Raw genomic sequence first — 18,251 nt, 5'->3', positions numbered from 1 at the left:
GAACATAAGGTGTCAGCAAATTGGCCAAAAGCCCGGGTGACACGAATTTAAGAATTTTAAAAGATAGACAAAGAACCTTAAATTCAATTCGCTTAGCTATGGGCAACCAGTGTAATTGTCGAATAGCACCAGCTGTAGCGCACCTACGCGGCAGCCCCAACAGGACTCTGGCAGCTGCATTTTGGACTCGCTGCAAGCGCACCACCTCAGCCTGATTAGCTCCGAGAAGGAGCGAGCTGGTGTAATCAAGTCTCGATAAGATCGCCGCATGGACAATCAGCTGACGAGTAGGTGGATCGAAAAACCCCAACAGGGGTCGAAGTCCGCGAAAAAGACTGAAACAGGTACCAGCTTCCTTCTTGGTGTGGTCTTGAAAGCTGAGGGAGGAGGCCATCCAAACCCCCAAGTTTTTAACCACTGTCTTGGGGATAGGCTTGCTGCCAAGAGTAGAAGGCCACCATTGCTCACTCCACAGGCTCCTATCTTTCCCCACCAACAACACCTCGGTTTTATTAGCATTGAGCTGGAGGCAGTTGGAATTCATCCATTCCCCAAATGCCGTCAGACCACTTCTAAACTTGGAAGCGTCCTGCATGGAGTTGTCGGAGAGGGCCACCACCAGCTGCGTGTCGTCGGCGTAGGAGACCATAGTAAGGCCTTTGTCCCTAGCTACCACCGCAAGAGGATGAACGTACAGATTAAAAAGTACAGGACTCAGAGCAGAACCCTGAGGCACCCCCTGCCCGATGCACTGGACACATGAGAGAAATGGCGGGCGGTCACTTGGAAAGTTCTCCCTGACAGGAAAGATCTAAACCATTCCAAGACTAAACCAACAACACCAGCCTCCTCTAAACGGCGTAAAAGAATGTTATGGGAAACCGTATCAAATGCGGCACTGAGATCTAACAAGATTAGTGCCGCCGTGTGCCCTGTGTCCAGAACGGTCCGCAGATGTTCGGACACAGCCAAGAGAGCCCTCTCCGTGCTGTGGCCAGGGCGGAAACCATTCTGGGAAGGATCCAGGATGCCATTACTATTGAGAAACCCAGTTAAGATGATATTAACGTGAGCCTCAGAGGTCTTAGCTACCCATGGTAGGAGAGAGATGGGGCGAAAGTTTTCCAACTTAACAGGGACCAGCGACGTTTGTTTCAATAATGGGGCCACCATGGCTTGCATCCACGTCTCAGGAACCACCGCAGTAGCAAAAGATGAGTTGGCGACCTTGCATAAAGGAGCCAAGAGCACAGAGAGAGAGTCTCTGAACTGTGCGGGCTTCAAAGGATCAACCGGGGAACCCTATTTAACTTTACCGCACAGCAGAAGAAACTCTTCCTGAGAGATGGAAGAGATGACCTCCAAAAGATGTGCAGGAGTTGACCCATAAGGGGCAGTGGGAGAGGGGTGCAGCAAAGGAAACGACTTATAGATAGTTTCTACTTTGTTCACAAAAAAAGTCACCCGGTCTTCACAATGTTGTTCAGAGCTAATCACAGAGGTAGTGGAGTTTTTCCTAACTCGAAGATCCTTAATTATTTTAAAAATAAATGCAGCCGGATTTTGACTAAGTTTGATTTCCTTAGCAAAATAAGCTGCCCGGACAGAATGTATAGTCCTGTGATAACTTTTAATTGCAGCCTGGTAACAGGCTTTGGCCCCGGGATCGTAGTCCTTTCTCCAGATCCGCTCCAGCCTTTTACAAGATTTGCGAATCTCAGCCAGAGATTCGTTAAACCAAGGATTGGAATCTAAGTTGCGACCCTTAGACCATTTAGCAGGGATGAGAGAATCAAGAGCTTTAGAAATACAATTGCAAAGTGATCTATAGGATGCATCAGGATCACTGTGAGTAGAGAGATGAGCGTGAAAATCCTCAAGCTTCAGTTTACGCCAAGGGCGTTTAAAGGAGGGCAGTTGGAAAGCTTTAAGTGGAGGTTCGAAAATCAGGAAGGACATTAGGACCAAATAGTGGTCCGACCAACATATAGGACTAGGGGTCTACACGGAAGCATGGGGAATGTTAGAAAAGACAGGGTCCAGTAGATGGCCGGCAGAAACCAATTGTATTAATTGGCAGGCCGTCAGGTATGCAAGCAAACTGTTAATATCACTGTCATGATTGAGGTCAAAATGCAGGTTAAGGTCGCCCAGAATATTAAAATTAGCTGTGCTCATGGCCAGAGTGCTAGTAGCATCAGTAAGGGCTAATTTAAACTCTTTAGCTGGAGCGGGGGGGCGATAAACCAACAAATCTGACATAGTGAAATTGGCAGTAAAAGTAATGCTGAAACGGGCACACTCGCAGTCCTTCACCAATTCCTCCACAAACGAGCAAGAATAACAGGATTTAAAAATAACCGCGATGCCGCCCCCTCTAGAATTCCTATTCAGGGTCAGAATACTATATCCTAGAGGAAGCGCAAGACCCGGCTCTGCCACCATATCATCACTGAGCCAAGTTTCAGTAAGAAAAAAGGCATCAGTGGTTTTGTCCTGAATCAGATCATAGATGTCCAGATAATGTTTAACCAAGGAACAGACATTCAGGTGCAGAATTTGTATAGGCGACCTGGAAGGAAGGGGAGCGGGTGGAGCAGGTAAGACTGGATGAGAGATAAACCCACATCTGCGACAGCAAAAAGGCCCCTCCATGAAACCTAAAGGGGGTGATGGGCAAGGGTCAACCAGTGCCTTAACAGCCAGCATCTCCGTCCTTGAGTAAGAAGATCGTCCTGACAAGCCACTACCAACGTGTCTGGCGCCTGGCGACGTCCAGGCGTAGATGGGCGCAGATGGGCGCAGACGGGCTTGCCTTTGGCGTGCCGGCAGCGGGCCCGCTGCGCGCGTCTGCTGCGCGGCCAGGCAGGCATCTGACCTTTAAACCTGGGGGGCAGGAAGTGAGGAGGCTAACGGGAGGAGTCGCATCCCTCCGTACAACCAGCACTGCAAGCCGCGATGGACCGGGGACCGCGAGGAAAGCAACACAAACACAAGTAAGTAAGTACAGTGTAAAGAAAAATATACAAGTTTAAAAACACGTAGTTTTAGTTTAAAAACACATTAGTTTAAAGAAAATGCCACAAAAGAACTCCGACCAGCTTAATAGCAAGCCGAGCGACAAGGGTAACTCACTGCTGCGCGGCCGGGCAGGCAACTGACCTTTAAACCCGGGGGGCAGGAAGTGAGGAGGCTAATGGGAGGAGTCACGTCCCTCCGTACAACCGGCACTGCAAGCCGTGACAGACCGGGTACCGCGAGGAAAGCAACACAAACACAAGTAAGTAAGTCCAGCGTAAAGAAAAATATACAAGTTTAAAAACACGTCGTTTTACTTAAAAAACACATTAGTTTAAAGAAAATGCCACAAAAGAACTCCGACCAGCTTAATAGCAAGCCGAGCAACAAGGGTAACTCACTGCTGTGCGGCAGGGCAGGCAACTGACCTTTAAACCCGGGGGGCAGAAAGTGAGGAGGCTATTGGGAGGAGTCGCGTCCCTCCGTACAACCGGCACTGCAAGCCGTGACGTACCGGGGACCGTGAGGAAAGCAACACAAACACAAGTAAGTAAGTACAGCGTAAAGAAAAATATACAAGTTTAAAAACACTTAGTTTTAGTTTAAAAACACATTAGTTTAAAGAAAACGCCACAAAAGAACTCCGACCAGCTTAATAGCAAGCCGAGCGACAAGGGCAACTCACTGCTGAGCGGCCGGGCAGGCAACTAACCTTTAAACCCGGGGGTCAGGAAGTGAGGAGGCTAATGGGTTGGAGTCGCGTCCCTCCGTACAACTGGCACTGCAAGCCATGACGGACCGGGGACCGCGAGGAAAGCAACACAAACACAAGTAAGTAAGTACAGAATAAAGAAAAATATACAAGTTTACAAACATGTAGTTTTAGTTTAAAAACACATTCATTTAAAGAAAATGCCACAAAACAACTCCGACCAGCTTAATAGCAAGCCGAGCGACAAGGGTAAGATGTAGTGCATACGATAATATTTGGTAAAACACCGGAAAAAAAAGCTTTGAAAGTAGCTAAACATGTAAAGTGAAGAAACTAGGGGGAATGTGCAATATCACAATCTGTAGCACTTATCAACCTCACTGTGCTATCTTTAGGTGTTATGCTAGTTCTAGCAGATGAATAAATAATAAGCCTGTTTCATGAGTTTCAGAGGTGGTGCGCATACCTGGGACAACTCAATTTTTTCTCTATCTGGAATAGCTTGCCAGCTAGATTGTGTCTGAGTGAGAACACAATCCTGGCAGTAGTCAGTGAAGGAAAACGCTTTGCAGAGTCTAGGGGAGTCTTGCTGGAGAGTTCTTCAGAATGTGGTGCTGTTCAAATCTGCACCTGGATCTGTGTCCTGGGAGAACATTCTCTCTTCTTTTTAATAGAGATTTCACAGATTTTTCAAAGTATCATCAACCAATCTTATTTCTCTTGAAGAGTGTCTTATACATTAGATAGATGCACTAATAAGGTAAATATACCTCCACACAAATTACGTTATTGGGTTATGGTTGTTAATTGACCTTGAAAAATGCACCTGGCCCAGACTAAAGTCACACAAGACGTTTTTGTCTATGTTATTAAAAAGTGATCTATGCTCTGGAGGACAAGATATTTAAAACAGTATACAGATCACCTAGACAAAATAAAAAAGTAAAAACATAAACATAGCCAGAGAAAAAGATATCTTCATGATAACAAACAGAAGTATGTTGTGGCCATCAAATCTTACAAATACACCATTAAAGGAGCCCACACTAGCCACATTTCTCAATGTAATGGACACACCACACGCTTCTTCAAGAATACAAATTCCCTGTCTGCTATCTAAAAGTCATAGCAGAAAAAGGATGTCCCTTTTTCTTCCTTTACTCTTTTTACTCGTTCTGCATTGCAACTTACTAACAGGTATTGGTCTAAAGTGGATGTGATTGAACTAAACAATCTACTTCTTCACAGATCAAATTGCTGTGCATCAATGGTTTAGGGAGGCTACGGATTCAATTCTGCCTCTAACATCTAAAACACAATGCAGAATGCATCCTCCTGCCCCCTGGTTTAATAAGGCCCTCCATTCAGAAATAAAATGCTGCAAATCCCATGAAAGGGGTTGGATAAAGCGCTATGCACCGAGGTCAAGGCAGAGTATGTAGCTGCTTTGAAAAATATCATGCCTCTTGCAAATCTTCCCGGGAAGGCTACTATACGGAGTTGATCACCAATGCCCAACATTGCAAAAAAGACTCTGTTTATAGTAGTCAATTAACTTTGTGCAGCTAGCACCTTGGACTAAGCTTTATTGTAAACTTTACTGGTAACCATCAAGTCTGGCTCTCTGCTTGATCCCCTTCCACCAGCAAAACTTAGATTGACTGATGAAGCTGCCCTCACAGTTATTCTTGATTTTCTCAACACTTCCCTGAGCACAGGTTATGGTCCCCAGAACTGGAAGCATGCCTTGGTGCTCACTCGGCTCAAGAAGGATGACCTTGACCCTGCCTGCTGTTCAAACTTTAGGTCGATCTCCCTCCTCTCTGTTTTTTCTAAAATTCGCAAAAACCATGTCAACACTCAACTCTCCTCTTTCGCTCCTACTTGTAATCTGCTTCAACCATCTCAGTCTGTGTTTAGGGCAGGCCATAGTACTGAATCCGCCCTACTAGGAGTCGCAAAACTCCTTAGGCAAGAACTCGACTCTGATGGGACTGCCGCAGTTATCATTTTGGATTTAGGTGCAGCTTTCGACACTGTCTCCCGCTCCATCCTTCTGAAGAGATTGGAGGCACTAGGCATTTTTGACCTGGCCCTGAAGTGGTTGTCTTCCGTTTTGAAATATTAAACGTTTCAGGTCTCATCAGCGAAACCCACATCCATGACCCTAACATTGACCTCAGGAGTTCTGCAGGGATCCATTTTGAGCCCCCTGCTTTTTAACATTTAAATTCGCCCTCTAATGGGTGTGATTGAGAAGTCTGGTCTCACCTTATTCTCTTATGCTGATGATTCCCAGATTATCTTCTCACTCTTTGATGCTCGTTACCAAGATCCTTCTCCACTCAGGCAAGGTTTGACTGGTTGTCGCCCTTTTGATGAACAGAAATGCCCTAAAACTAAATGGCAATAAAACAGAAGTCTTGAATCTGGGACAATAATCCAGAACGCTGGGGAGTTAACCACTGGCCTGTCTTACTGGGGCTCTTACGAACGCTGGTTCATAAGGTTAAGAATCTCTGCTTCATTATGGATATGAATCTTTCCCTTAAGCCGCAGTTCTCCAAGCTCATAGCCTCTTGGTTTTCCATTCTTAAATGGCTCAAGAAAATCCTCTGGTTGATCCTTTGAATGCCCAGATAACAGTGCTGCAGGCCCTGGTAATGTTCAGATTGGACTATGGGAATGTACTGTATCTGGGCGCCGATAAATCCTTGATCCACCGCTTGCAGATCATTCAGAATGCATTCTCTTTCAGGCACCTAGATATGCTTCTGTCTCTCCCCTGCTCCACAAACTACACTGGCTTAAGGTCGACAAGCGCATTAAATTCAAGGCCTTATGCTATATGCTTCAAGCCAGACACTGACTCACCCCTTCATATATCCAAGGTCTAGTGCTACCTTATGTGACCACCCGATTGCTGAGATCATCCAACCTCTCCCTATTTACCATGCCCAGTTTAGTTTGGGTCAGCATTAAGGGTCACTCTTTCTCCTATTTAGACCCAAAACTCTGGAACTCCCTTCCTGTAGCTCTCAGGAACTGTCACTTGTTACTTACTTTCTGCAAGAACCTGAAGACTTTGCTCTTCAATTGCCCTGACTGAGTTCATATTATCTAGCAAGTTGTTGTGTGATCCTCATCTTTCTTCTGCATCTCTGTTCGCTGTCTGCTTTAGTGCCGGAGTAGCTGTGCACTCTACAAGTCTCTTAAATAAATAAATAAATATTCACAATAGTAACAAGGTTGAGGCCCATAGGCCATACCTGCTTTATGACACCCCTAATAACATTGGCCAAATATGAAAACATATACAGGACAGCGGTGGGCTGACAACTCTTGTTAAATAGATTTGTCTCCTACATGAGAAAACTGGGCCTGCAGACAAATATTGCTAAATCTCACATTAAGATTTTAGGGCGCACTGTCTCGAAAATCAGAGATCTCTTTATTAATAAAGAAAAACTTACCTGTTTTACAACTTTTAATTATCTAGGCATCCCTTTTGATCATAAAAGTTTCTGGTCTCACTTAATTAATGTCAGTAATGCCTAGTTTAGTCCAAAAACACAGGCCATAGTCTAGTTTCCTGGGAAGCTCGATTGCAAGCTGAGGGATGCCATAAGAAAAACCTATCTGGCTTGGTGTTGCTCTGCTATGGTGTATGTTGCTGAGTTGTGGGTTACTGTGACACTGCCCTCCTTTAGGCGAATTAAAACATGTTTGTCAGAAGGCTTTTGTATGTCCCTAAATCCCTGCCCTCATTTCTTTGTCACATGGAATTAGGCCTGTTAAACCTAGAAGAGCAAATTAAGCTGACACCACTTAAGCTCTGGCATTGGGTATGGGCAAAAGATTAAAAGGTCTTAAACCAAGACATTTTAAAATATTGTCTACGTTTAGATAATGCCCACTGTACATCCTGGTTAAGATATATAAAAGACCGATTTTCCTTGCAAGGTAGAGCTGTTCTTTTTGATAGTCCACAAATTATTATATCTTCCTCTAAACTAGAACTATATATAGATTTTTCCAGCAGCAAACGCAAGCCTGAGAGTTCGGCAAGCAAAGAGTGTCTGACTAGTTCCCACTAGTGACTACAGACCAGATGGAATCTTATCCATATTTTCCTTCGGAGCACTGCATATCATAGTCCGGTGAGGGGACGTTAATTGATTATCTGTGATATGTTATGAAATTGTACCTTTTGGTATATTTATTGTGGTATTGTTAAAATTTGTATAATCATGTGTTTTTTTTTTAATTTAATTTTTATTCATGCTCGTTAATATATACAGGCAGACTGGGGACAGACAACATTTGACATTTTCGGATTATACATTAACAGTTCAAATAAAAAATATTACTTTTGTCCAAATATCACAAACACAAGGAGGAGAAGAGTATACCTTTTGTTAGTCAAGTTCACTAATCCAATCATTAAGTGGTCTCCAGATCTTAAGTCTTTTAATTCTCCCTTTTTTCCCTTTTCGGATATAGAGGGCTTTCTCCAAATTGAATATATGAAGCATAAGCATTTTCCATTGACCAAAAGTAGGTGGTAGCGGATCTAACCACAAGGAGGCAATACATAATCTAAGTATTGACATAGCAATAAATAAAAACTCCGTACAATTATCCACTGGTTTAAATACACCCAATAACATAAATTGAGGGGTTAACAGAAAGTTTCTATTCAAAACATATTGCAAAAATATCGTAACCTCCTGCCTTAAATTATCCAAAACCGGACATGTAGAAAAAATATGAACCAGATCCGCCCCCAAAATATTGCATCTAAAACAGTAGATGCCCTCCGTGCCACCCCATTTAACAATTTTCGAAGGGGTAATATAAAGATCGAAAAAGGTCTTATAACATTGCGCCCTAAGGTTTGCTGTGGTTAATACAGTATTAGCCAAAGCAACAGCTCTTTCCAACCCTGGGTCTATAATCTCAAGCTTTTCCTGCCATTTGACAGAATGTTTCTCAATATCATCAAGAACCTCTTCGAGAAATATTTTATAAAGTTGGGAGATTGATGGAGGAGCGTCGCTGGTAATAGCCTCCAACAGAGGTATCACAGAATAGCCTTTCACACCACCTCTTTTTTTAGTGATAAAATCCCTTAACCCCTTCGCTGCTAGGCCTTTTCCCCTCCTGTGCTAAGCCTTTTTTGGGCTATTTGGGGTAGTGCGCACTTAGGCCCCTGTAACTTTTTGACCACAGTAGGTATCCACGCCAAATTTGCGTCCTTTTCTTCCAACATCATGGGGATTCTAAAGGTACCCAAGGTTTGTGGATTCTCATAGAGGGTTCCCAGAAATTAGTCAAAATACAGCAAAATTAGTTTTTTTTTGTGAAAAATGGGGAAAAGTGGCTGCAAATGAAAGCGTCTGGGTTTTTCTCTGCAAATGATATCAAAAAAGGGTTTGTGGGGCTGAAATCACCATTCCTCCAGCTTTTAGGGAATGATAGATTTTTGTCAGAAATCCAACATTTTTTACACAGTTTTGACTTTTTTCTGGGACATACCCTATTTTTGCAATTTTTTGTGCTTTCAACCTCCTTTCAGATAATGGTACAAATAGGTCAAAAAGCAATAATGGATCCTGAAAAGCTATACATATTTGAAAAGTAGATAAAATTCTGAATTCAGCAAGGGGTCACTTGTGTAGATCCATCAAGGTTTCTTTATAGAAACTAACAGTTAAGTATAGGAAAAATTTAAGATTTGTTGAAAAAAGCAGCCTTTTGAGTCAACGTTTTCACCTGTAACTTCTTCTAATTGTGACATCTCTTTGAAAGCAATGTACCGTTACATCCGGTGGACCTTCCTGGTTGTGGGGATATATAGGACTTGTAGGTTCACCAAGAGCCAAACAAACCCAGAGTAAAAAACTGAGCAGCATTTTGTAATGTTTTTTTTTTTTTGTTCCTGGTATATAGCAATTATTGTGGGAAAATGTATACATGGAAAAATCGGTATGAAAGACACCTATGTATTTCTGAAATGGGAACAAATTACGGAGTTTAGAAACAGTGCATATTTGCACATTTTCGAAATTGGGAATACTCATACTTGCATGACAATTATTGGTCATTTTTCAAAATGACTTTTTTTTTACACAATGTCTTTCATTTGGAATGGAGAAATGCATCAAAAATCAATAGGTAATAACAGTTGCTTTACAAATCTGACCTACCCTAAGTCTCCCGATAAAAATGGTACCTCACTTGTGTGGGTAGGCATAGTGCCCACGACAGGAAGTGACTCAAAACCTAAGGTGAACACACCACATTTTCACACTGAAAATTTACACTTTTTTTGCGAAGAGTCTAGCTGTAGTTTTTGAACCCTAGCCCTGCCGGCAACTAGGGAAACCTAGCAAACCTATACATTTTTAAAAACTAGACACCCAGGGGAATCCAGGATGGGGTGACTTGACTGCCTCCCACCATGGTCTGTTACCCAGAATCCCTTGCAAACGTAAAAAATTGACAAAAAAAAACATTTTCCCCACATTTCTGTGATGGAAAGTTCTGGAATCTGCGTGGATCCACAAATTTCCACCCACCCCGCATTCCCCAAAGTCCTACGAGAAAAATGGTACCTCACTTGTGCGGGTCGGCCTATTGCCCGCGACAGGAAACGGCACAAAACGCAACGTGGTCACACCTCAATTTTGCAGTGAAAAATGACCCTTTTTTGGCAAAGTGACTAGCTGTAGTTTTTTAACCCTAGCCCTGCCGGCACCAAGGGAAACCTAGCAAACCTATACATTTTTTAAAAGTAGACACCCAGGGGAATCCAGGATGGGGTGACTTGACTGCCTCCCACCATGGTCTGTTACCCAGAATCCCTTGCAAACGTAAAAAATTGACAAAAAAAACAAATTTTCCCCACATTTCTGTGATGGAAAGTTCTGGAATCTGCGTGGATCCACAAATTTCCACCCACCCCGCGTTCCCTAAAGTCCTACAAGAAAAATGGTACCTCACTTGTGCGGGTCGGCCTAGTGCCCGCGACAGGAAACGGCGCAAAACGCAACGTGGTCACACCTCAATTTTGCAGTGAAAAATGACCCTTTTTTGGCAAAGTGACTAGCTGTAGTTTTTGAACCCTAGCCCTGCCGGCACCTAGGGAAACCTAGCAAACCTATACATTTTTGAAAACTAGACACCCAGGGGAATCCAGGATGGGGTGACTTGATTGCCTCCCACCATGGTCTGTTACCCAGAATCCCTTGCAAACATAAAAAATTGTCAAAAAAAACACATTTTCCCCACATTTCTGGGATGGAAAGTTCTGGAATCTGCGTGGATCCACAAATTTCCACCCACCCCGCGTTCCCCAAAGTCCTACGAGAAAAATGGTACCTCACTTGTGCGGGTCGGCCTAGTGCCCGCGACAGGAAACGGCGCAAAACGCAACGTGGTCACACCTCAATTTTGCAGTGAAAAATTACCATTTTTTGGCAAAGTGACTAGCTGTAGTTTTTGAACCCTAGCCCTGCCGGCACCTAGGGAAACCTAGCAATCCTATACATTTTTTAAAACTAGACACCCAGGGGAATCCAGGATGGGGTGACTTGACTGCCTCCCACCATGGTCTGGTACCCAGAATCCCTTGCAAATGTAAACAAATGACAAAAAAAACACATTTTCCCCACATTTCTGTGATGGAAAGTTCTGGAATCTGCGTGGATCTACAAATTTCCACCCACCCCGCGTTTCCCAAAGTCCTACGAGAAAAATGGTACCTCACTTGTGCGGGTCGGCCTATTGCCCGCGGCAGGAAACGGCGCAAAACGCAACGTGGTCACACCTCAATTTTGTGTTTAAAACGTTTTTTATTGAGACAAAACAAACCATGGGGGAGGGGGATAGGAGGGCAGGATACATGGAATACAATCAAAGAAAAAGGGTGCAACTCCAGAGGGTTGGCAATAGGTAGCGCGGTGAGTCAGGGGGAAAAACACAGTAAATGAAAGCTAGAAATGCAAGCTGTGGAATCCCCGCACGTGTATCCCACACCCCAATCTAAGCAATAAAAGCCATCAGCCCCTCAACAGAACACAATCCACCCCTCCCCATCCCCCATCCCCCCAGTAACGAAACAACAACACCCCCCCCCCCCGTCCTATGGTCCCGCATCAGAGTAATCCTAACCAGGAAGCCCCGCACCCCCCCCCCCTCCCCGGGAGGTCCCCGTCTCACATATAAGCTAGTCCGCCGGGGTCGCCGGCGGCGTCAGCCTGAGAAGCCTAAGATACCTCGGGCAGGTGAGCTCCCGGAATTCAGTGGACAGCAGCGCTAGAAAGGGTTGCCACAGCTCTTCAAATTGGTCTATCTCCCCCGCAACCGTAAGCGACAGCTTCTCCATCCCCAGCACATGCCAGAGCCTATACAACCAACCGGTGATGGAGGGGACGGTGGTTGTGCGCCAGTGGATTAGAATGTTCTGAACCGCAGACCCCAGCGCGATTGCGATCTGCCTACCCCTACGGGACTTCAGTGGGTACATTAGGTCATTGGGGAGGCCCAACAGGACATACGCCGGGAGTCGCGGCAGCTCTATCCCAAAGTGCTTATCCACCTCGTCCAAGACTTCCTTCCAGTAGGCGGTCAGCACTGGGCAATCCCAAAGAATGTGTGAAAGGGTACCTTCCTGCCCGCAGCTCCGCCAGCACCCCCTGTCAGTGTGTTTATGCATTTCATACAGTCTCTCCGGGGTGTAGTACCAGTATGTGGACACCTTAGTAAAGGTCTCCGTAAGGCCCGTGTGATATGCAGAGTGCCGCGCCCGATACGCAATTTTGTCCCATTCCTTGTGGCTGAGTGTCCTACCCAATTCCCTGTGCCAACGCTCCCTCCCCGGGTTATAGTAGTGAAACGGCGGGGGTTGTAGGTATTTGTACAGATCGGTGATCAGTTTAGCGTCGGAGGTCCGAGTAGCCAACCACCTCTCATACGGTGTAATTGGACGGGCGGCGGTGGCACGCACCTTGGGGCTGGAGGGCCCAATGCCGAACCTGCATGTAGCGCAGTCTGTCCAGCTCCGTCAGGCCGAACTCCTGGCGGAGTTGCTGAAAAGGAACCACTCCTTCCGGGCCATAGATCTGGAAGAGTGCCCTGCAGCCCGCCTGCACCCAGTGGGAGAAAACCCCCGGCTCCATCCCTGGGGAGAAGTCCGGGTTGTTCGCAATGGGCGTGAGTGGCGAAGGGAAGGTGGTAAGGCCCCGGGCCTCACAGACCGCGTCCCACACCCGCAGGGGGACCCGCGTAACAAAGGAAGCGTAAAGATTAGGGGGGCGATGCGCGCGGCGCAGGAATGGAACCTCTTGTAAGGTGCGGCCCGCCACTGCCTGGTCTTGGAAGAGCCAATGTTTGTCGGACTCCCACCTGCTCCACTCCACCAGATAGCGTAGCTGTGCCGCCTGAAAGTACTTACGGAGGTCTGGAATGCCGAGACCCCCCGCCTCCGGAGCAAGCGTGGAGAGGACCCTCTTCATGCGTGGTCTGCGGCCCTGCCAGACAAAGCGGGAGATGTCAGCCTGCATTTGTCGTATCCAGCCCACCGGGGGTTGGAGCGGAAGGGCCCGGAAAAGATATAGTATCTGGGGCAACACCGTCATTTTGACCGCCGCGATTCGCCCCAGCCAGGACAGCAGGGCCTTGTTCCAGCGGCCAAGCTCGTCCTTGATCTTCCTGCTGAGGGAGGCATAATTGGCCGTAACCATCTCCGGCAATGTAGGCGCCAGCAGAATCCCCAGGTACGGCACCGTGGACGAGGACCACTGCATGGGGAAGAGCCGCTGAAGATCCCTCCTGGTATCCGCAGCCAGGGACACGTCTAACGCCATCGACTTGCTCATATTCATTTTGAAGCCGGCCACCCCCGCAAAGGCGTCCAGTTCCCGGAGGCAAGCAGGCAGCGACCTCCTAGGGTCGTCCAAGGTCAACAGGACATCATCCGCGTAAAGACTGACGGTGTGGACGTACTGGCCCATCCGGACCCCGACAGCATCCGGATTATCACGGATCCTCTGAGCAAACGGCTCCATGTAGAGGGCGAACAAGAGCGGCGAAAGAGGGCAGCCCTGCCGCGTGCCGCGCTCGATGGCAAAGCCACCGGAGCTGCACCCGTTGACCCGCACCGACGCTGAAGGATGCTTATAGCAGTTAAATACCATGGTGCGGAACTTTTCGCCGATTCCCAGTTTCTTGAGGACCAGCTCAAGATACGGCCAGTGAACTCTGTCGAAGGCCTTCTCCGCATCAACGGACAGCAACATCCGCTCCCCCGAGATCCTTGAGGACTTCTCCAGAACATGCGTCACCCTCTTGGTGTTGTCCACCGTCTGTCTGCCGGGCACAAAACCAGCCTGGTCCGCCTCCACCAGATCGGGGAGGTGTGGACTCAGCCTGGACGCGAGAATCCCCGTGTACAACTTGAGGTCGACATTTAAAAGCGAGATGGGTCGGTACGAGCCGCAGAGGGCCCGGTCCTTCCCAGGTTTCGGGATTACCGTGACCGTCGCCCTCAGGAGATCCGGAGGGATGGCTCCCGGTTCTGAGAAAGAGTTAAATAGCCGAGTAAGGACAGGGGCCACGGCCGTGCAGAAAGTCTTGTAAAATAGCGACGTGTACCCATCCGGGCCCGGGGCCTTGCCATGTTTCAGCCGCGCGATAGCTGAAATCACTTCCTCAACATGGATGTCCCGCTCCAGGTGGTCAGCCCGAGCCGGATCCAGTACCGGGAGGGTCACCGACTCCAAGTAGCCGTCGGCATCCCGCGGCGAGGAGGGCTCCTCAGCATACAGCGCCTCGTAGAAGCCGCGGAAAGATTCCGCTACCTCCGCGTCCCCGGAGACAACCCCCCCGTCCGTGCCCACCAATTCTTTCACAACGCTACGCTGTTGCGCGACCCGGAGCCGGTGTGCTAGGAGCTTGCCACATCTGTCCCCCCCAGTGTAGTAGGCATGTTTCAAGCGTAGGGCGGCGTACTCCGCCCTGTCAAGATCCAGAGCCGACAGGAGCTTCCTCGCTGCCTTCAACTGCCTCCACACCCTCGGCGCCCCCGTACGGCGGTGGACCTGCTCAAGCTCCCGGACCTGAGCTGTCAGCTCATCCCTCTTCAGTTGCCGCTCCTTGTTTTCAGCTGCAGAGATAGAGATAAATTCCCCCCGGAGGACGGCCTTCAATGCCGCCCACTGTGTCGCCTGCGAGGTGTCAGTGTTGCTATTGTGGGTGAGGTAGTCCTGTATGACCTCCCCGATGCGGTGCACCACCGACTTTTTGTGTAGAAGGGTATCCCGAAGGCGCCACACCCCCCGAGAGGGGGAGGCCGCCGGCCACTGGAAAACGCCGGTGACTGGGGAGTGGTCAGACAGGGTCAGGACCCCGATGTCCGCCGCCGTGGCCGCGGCACGCATCGGTCCACTCACCAGGAGGTAATCTAGCCGTGAGTAGGTTCGGTGTGCGTGCGAAAAATAAGAGTAGTCCCTATCCGTGGGGTGCATGGAGCGCCAGAGGTCGTGCAAGTCCATTTCCGCAATCCGGGCCCTCCCAGCCTGGGACAGTTCCCCCGTCTGCGGGAAGCGCTGCGCCGATCTGTCCATCACAGAATCGAAGACAATGTTGAGGTCTCCCCCCAGGATAATGTGACGGTCGGGGGAAGCAGTGACATCCACCAGCGCGGAGTCTAGGAAGCGCTCTTGGTGATCGTTTGGGCTATAAACAGAGCCGACGGTAAATGCTATGCCTCCCAGGCGCATGCGATACGTAAGGAGCCTCCCCTTCTGTTCAGCACACTTATGCAAAACCTCCCCCCGAAAGGAGCTCGCTAGGAGAATGGCTACCCCCGCCGTCTTGTTCGCCGCCGAGGAAAAGAACTGGGTAGGGAACTTAGCAGAACGCATCCTATGGCAATCTCGGGGCAATAAGTGTGTCTCCTGCAAAAGGCAAATGTCCGCCTGTGTCCCCTCCAGCAACGATAGGATCGCTCTGCGCTTCACCGGGTTATTCAGACCCTGAACATTAAGGGTCACTACCTTTAGGCCCGGCATTCCTCGCGGGGGTCGGGAGCGCCATGCAATGGGCAGGGAATCAGCGGGTGGGGCGCGCGGGGCCGCAGCGCAGGACAAGCCAAAACAAAGCGGGCATAGACAACATAGGACGGGACTTTCCCAACCCCAAAACAACCCCCTCCCCCACCCAAAACACAACCCTGGCAACTAGCCACCCACAAACTCAAACACCCCATTGTCTCAGTCAAGCCCCAAAACGGGCAAGTCCGTAGAAAGGAACGAAGTGGACGTCCAGCCACTCACCTCCATCCACTCCCCCCCAACCCCCCCGCCCCGTACCAAGCATGTAAAGAAGCTAGAGACATCTCCCCCCGGAGTGTGTATTAGGCCGTCAAGGCCATGCTAGAGGAGCCGGTCGAGTCCCCGGCTGCCGCCCTCAGGGCGTCGGCCATGTCCGCTCTGATGGTAGGGGAGTCCAGACGCCCCACACTGGCCGCCGAGCGCCGCCTCGTTGACCTCCGCCGGTTCCGTCTCTCCGAGGACCTCCACGACGGCGTCGCTCCCTCCTCCTCCGCCGCCGTGAGCCCCAGGACACCACAAACGTCCTGCAAGGAGCGTAGCTGGTGTAACACTCCATTCCACCGAAAAATCAGGCGGAAGGGGTGACCCCAAGAGTACGGCGTCTCATACTCGCGCAAAAAGTCAGTGGCAATCCTAAAGGACCTGCGTTTCTGCAGCGTGATGGCGGAGAGGTCCTGGTAAAGCGCCACCGGCCGATCCCGGAAAGTCAGAGGCTGTTTCCTGCGGGCCTCAGCCATGATGCGTTCCTTTAGTGGAAAGTCGGGCAGGAAGGCCAGAATGTCCGGTGGAGGTGCCGATGACTGGCGCTGCCGGCCAACCCTATGCGCCCTGTCAATGCTGATGGGAAAGTCCGCAGCTTCCCCCAGGATCTCTCGGAACAGGGCCCGCAGGTAGCTCCCCAGGTCGGACCCCTCATCCGCAGTCGGCACACCACGCACTCGGATGTTGTTCCTCCGAGATCTGTTCTCAAGGTCCTCAGAATGGGCCTGGAGCTCCACACACTGTTCCCGGAGGCGAAGAACGTCCTGCTGAAGGTGGACTATCTCCTCCGCTCGCTGTTGGCCCTCCGTCTCCACCGCTTCAACACGCTCGCCAAGGCCCTCCACCTCCCTGCGCACTTCTCGGACCTCGCTGGCCACCTCCCGCTTCAGCGTCTGGAAGTCCTCCCTGAGGGAGTTAAACAGTTCCTCCATAAAGGCCCTCGTGACGGGTGGCTCCCCTCCAGTCACATCCGCCGGAGCCCGGGAGGGCCCCGGCGAGGGCTGTGTCCTGTCCCGCAAGTGCTGGGCCCTGCCAAGCATGTCCGGCAGGGTACGGTCCCCTTTCTTCGGGCCGCCTCTTCCAGACATCGCTAGCTCCGCAGTCGGGCACCAATCCAGGCGCCCCAGGGATGCTCAGCCGCCGGCAAGCACTGTGTGTGAAGTCGCTGCGTCACAGGTGACAAAATGGCGGCCCAAACCGGTCACCGTCAGCCGCAGGAGCCCGTGTGAAACAACCAAGGGGGCCGCAGCGGGGGGGTCTCATCAGTACATCCCTCCGGTAGTCAGCCCCGCAGCAGCGGTGGTCGCTTGCATCCAACAGCCAGGACTCCGGCAAAGGCTGCCACCACTGCTCCTTCGGGGACAAAATGGCGGCCGGGCGGAGCAGGCCAAAACGACCAGGCCCCCGAGGCACCCCACAGTAAAATAAGGTCCACCACCGGCCCCCGTCTGTCACGCACCGGGGCCCCGATGGTCCAATCCCATCAGGGAGTCCGCTGTACCTCGGCCAGGGGCTAGGGCCTCCACAGTGCGAAGTGTCGCCGTCACAAGTCTGAGTGCCGGGGCGCCCGTCCCAAGCCTTACGCACCGTCGGGTCCGTTCCCACAAGGCTCCCTCAGTCTCCGTCGAGCGGCGGGCCAGATCCCCTCCAGATCGCAACTTTCAGCACCAGGCCCAGCCGAGGCGCCCGGACAGCTCTCCAATGCGCTCCGCCCCTCGGGCTCGCCGTCGTCCCTTGATCTCGATCGAACTTTTGGGGGGGTTCCCCCGAGGTGATCCGAACCAAAACAGCACCAATGTGCACCCCTGATGCTCCGCCACTCTCCTCTCCCGCGCTGAGCCTCAGCGGGGGGAGAAAGGCGTAAGAAAAGGGCTCAAGCTTGGCCGGGCCGGAGGAGCTACGGGAGGAAGCGTCCGCTCACCCCGCCATCTTGGCCACGCCCCCCCACACCTCAATTTTGCAGTGAAAAATGACCCTTTTTTGGCAAAGTGACTAGCTGTAGTTTTTGAACCTTAGCCCTGCCGGCACCTAGGGAAACCTAGCAAACCTATACATTTTTGAAAACTAGATACCCAGGGGAATCCAGGATGGGGTGACTTGACTGCCTCCCACCATGGTCTATTACCCAGAATCCCTTGCAAACA

This window comes from Triturus cristatus, chromosome 6 (genome assembly GCF_964204655.1).
Source record: "Triturus cristatus chromosome 6, aTriCri1.1, whole genome shotgun sequence".
In the NCBI taxonomy this organism is placed as follows: domain Eukaryota; kingdom Metazoa; phylum Chordata; class Amphibia; order Caudata; family Salamandridae; genus Triturus; species Triturus cristatus.
The sequence above is the reverse complement of the archived record's forward strand: the minus strand, read 5'-3'. Positions refer to the sequence as shown.